This window comes from Petaurus breviceps, unplaced genomic scaffold (assembly GCF_028583685.1).
Source record: "Petaurus breviceps papuanus isolate PSGF00001 unplaced genomic scaffold, PetGlider_PUasm1.0 90762, whole genome shotgun sequence".
Taxonomy (NCBI): Eukaryota; Metazoa; Chordata; class Mammalia; order Diprotodontia; family Petauridae; genus Petaurus; species Petaurus breviceps.
In genome coordinates this window covers 6748573-6751445 of record NW_027187339.1, presented here as the reverse complement: position 1 = coordinate 6751445, position 2873 = coordinate 6748573, and the positions used below count along the sequence as shown (strand labels likewise).

General features: G+C 39.5%; 1 long non-coding RNA gene across 2 annotated transcripts in view; it reads right to left on the bottom strand.

The window, feature by feature from the left end:
* Nucleotides 1–1141: 1141 nt before the first annotated feature.
* The window catches only part of LOC138146480 (uncharacterized), a 9784-nt gene continuing 8052 nt past the window's right edge, over nt 1142–2873 (bottom strand). For both annotated transcript variants that reach the window (XR_011164495.1, XR_011164494.1), the window contains one exon: nt 1142–1254. This is a non-coding gene — a long non-coding RNA (uncharacterized lncRNA). The remainder of the gene's footprint in view (nt 1255–2873) is intronic.

Below are 2873 nucleotides of genomic sequence, written 5' to 3'. Positions count from 1 at the left end.
CCCATCCCACCTACTCATGCTGCTCAAATGAACTGGGAATCATGAACTATCATCCTTCTACTAAAACGGAGGATGACCAGGACTTACCTTCTCTACCCTGCATCCTTAGGTCCTCAGAGCCTCTATCTTTCCAGCTGCTAGTCTTTCCAGTCACTTCCCCTTCCTCTAGGCACGTACATCTCAGCTGCCGATGCATCCTCAGGACCTCTGGCCTTGCCTTTCCATAGCTGGACTCTCTTACATATACCTTTCCTAGCTGAATGTTCTTTCCACTAGACTGGACACAGGGCTTGGTTAAACATCCATCTTCTCCTTGAGCCATTTTTTGCTCCCAATCGCCCACCCCTCCTACCTGCTAAAGCTTCCTCCTCAAAATCACCTCGTGTCTTTTGTACACATGTATCCATCTGTGTGGTGCCTCCTCTGACTAGACTGTATCCTCTCTGAGAGTAGCAATTATTCTACTTTTGTCTTTGTATCTCCTGTGCCTCACATAGTAGGACCATAGTAAATACATATTGGTTGATCACTTGTGGTAGTGATACCAGGATAGAATTAGTGAGGCTGTTTGGGCCTCAAGTTCATTCAAGACCCCATTCCCTGCCTAACCTAGAGTTCTAGAGTCAGAGGATTCATGTAGAACAGCCTTGTCATTTTACATGACATTATGTTTGTGAAATGTTTGATAAATCTTAAAATGCTATCAATATCAAGTATTGCTGTTCTTTTAACAGATATGAAAGAGGCCTAGCAGTTTTCCCAAAGTCACACAAAGATGCAGGAGTAGAGATAGTTCTATGGAACAGATCTTATGATGCTCCGTTATAATTTCCTCTTGTGAAAAATGGAGAAGTTGCATTCTCTGGCCCTTTAAAGCCCCTTGCAACCCTAAATAATAGAGGACAAATATGGCAAATTGAAAATATAAATGCTTGATTTTATGCTCATGGGTTAATAGTGTATCTGTGGATAGGTTACTCTGTCTCTCTGTGTATTTTGTGTTTTAACATGGGACATTGTTAATGTGGTTTGTGGCAGTGTTTCTTCCTATGTGCTTATGTATATACGTGTTAGTATATGTGCTTACATAATGAAATATTGGAGGAAGAAATCATAATACTTCAGGCTTCTGCTATAGAACTATCTTGTTGCCTCATTTATTTAGATTTATTTCAATGTTTCTCTTGTTTAACAAGACAAACTTGATCAAATTCAGACCTCTCCTGTTGGAGCTGGACATCTCCCTAGGAATATCTGGAAAGAATTACAAAGATTTATAAACAACAACAACAAAACAATAACAATTCTAGCCACCTCCCTCTGCTCTACTTTCCCCTTAAGGGAAAAAATATGGATTGGGGATTTTTTTTAGATGCCCTATTTCCTTGAAGCTCTGCTGGTCATTTGTCTAGCGTCTCAGGAGAGCTGTGAATTTACAGTTCCTTATGGCTCTGATTCTTGGGAAGTAGCTTGAGGGAGAAAGATGGTAGAATTTCATACTTGCTAATTTAAAACAATAACAATTGTTAACAAGTTAGAAAGTAGTCCCATTAAATCCACTGGATACTATCTAATAAGTCCAATAGGATGAAATTGACTCCTCAAAATCAGATTTCAGAATGGTTAATGATGGGTACATGGCAAGAGATGGCTTGAACACTCAGCTAATATGTTTAAGCTGTTGTCATCATGTGGAATGATTCCATCTTGCCTGGAACTAACAGATTTTTTTGTCAAAGTGGGTCAGTCTGGGAAAGAGTTACTAAGCTTTGTGCTGACAGCTACTTTTTGAGGGTACAAATTTGTTTTTTCCTGTATGCATTTGATTAAAAAAAAAGTTAATGTGCTTTTAGACTTCTTTAACAGAAATCAAAACCAGATAAAAGGAGGTAAGAGGTCCATGGGTCAGAGGTCCACTTTAGTCAGAATTCATCTCTAGCATGGTGTCTAGCAATTCAATCTCTAGCATAGATTTTGGGTGCTTCATGTTGAAAGGGACACCGATAAACTGGAATGGGGCCAGAGGAGTGGTGATTTGGAAATGAAGTCATTTGAGAATGGGTTGAATTAAGCAGAAATGTTTAGCTCATAAAAAGGAAGACATCTAAGAGCTGTTGTTGAACATTTCACAGAATTTTAGACTCTCAGCATTGGAAGGCATCTCTGCAGTCATGTGGTCCATCCCATACGGAAAAGGAAAGAAAAGAAAACAAGAGAAAAGAAAAGAACTCCACTAGAACACTTTGGACTAGGGCCATCCAGTCTTTATTTGAAAAGCTTCCATGAAGAGGAACCCACTCCCTCCTCAGTCAGCCCATTACTCTTTGGGATAAGTTTAAATGGTAAGGAAGTGTATCCCAACATGAAACCTAAATTTATTCTTCACAATTTTCATCTATTTTTCCAAGTTCTGCTTCTGGGACAAAACAGAAGAAGTCTAATTGGTCTTCCCAAGAGAACTTTTCAAGTAATTGAAGATAGCTATGGACTCCCTCCTGAGTTGTCTCCAGGCAAAAAATCTCCACTTTGTTCACATGAGCCTCATATGGCATGAACTCAAGGACCTTTACCAACCTGGTGTCCCCCCTTCTACACCTACTCCTCCTTGTCCTTTCTAAACTGCCTAGAACTGAACGCAATTCTCCAGATAAATTCTGATTAGGATAGAATGCAGTGGAACTGCCACCTTAATAAAGATTCCTAGAATCTTTATCCTTCCTTCCTTCCTTCCTTCCTTCCTTCCTTCCTTCCTTCCTTCCTTCCTTCCTTCCTTCCTTCCTTCCTTCCTTCCTTTTTCCTTTCTTTCTCTCTTTCTTTCTTTCTTTCTTTCTTTCTTTCTTTCTTTCTTTCTTTCTTTCTTTCTTTCTCTCTCT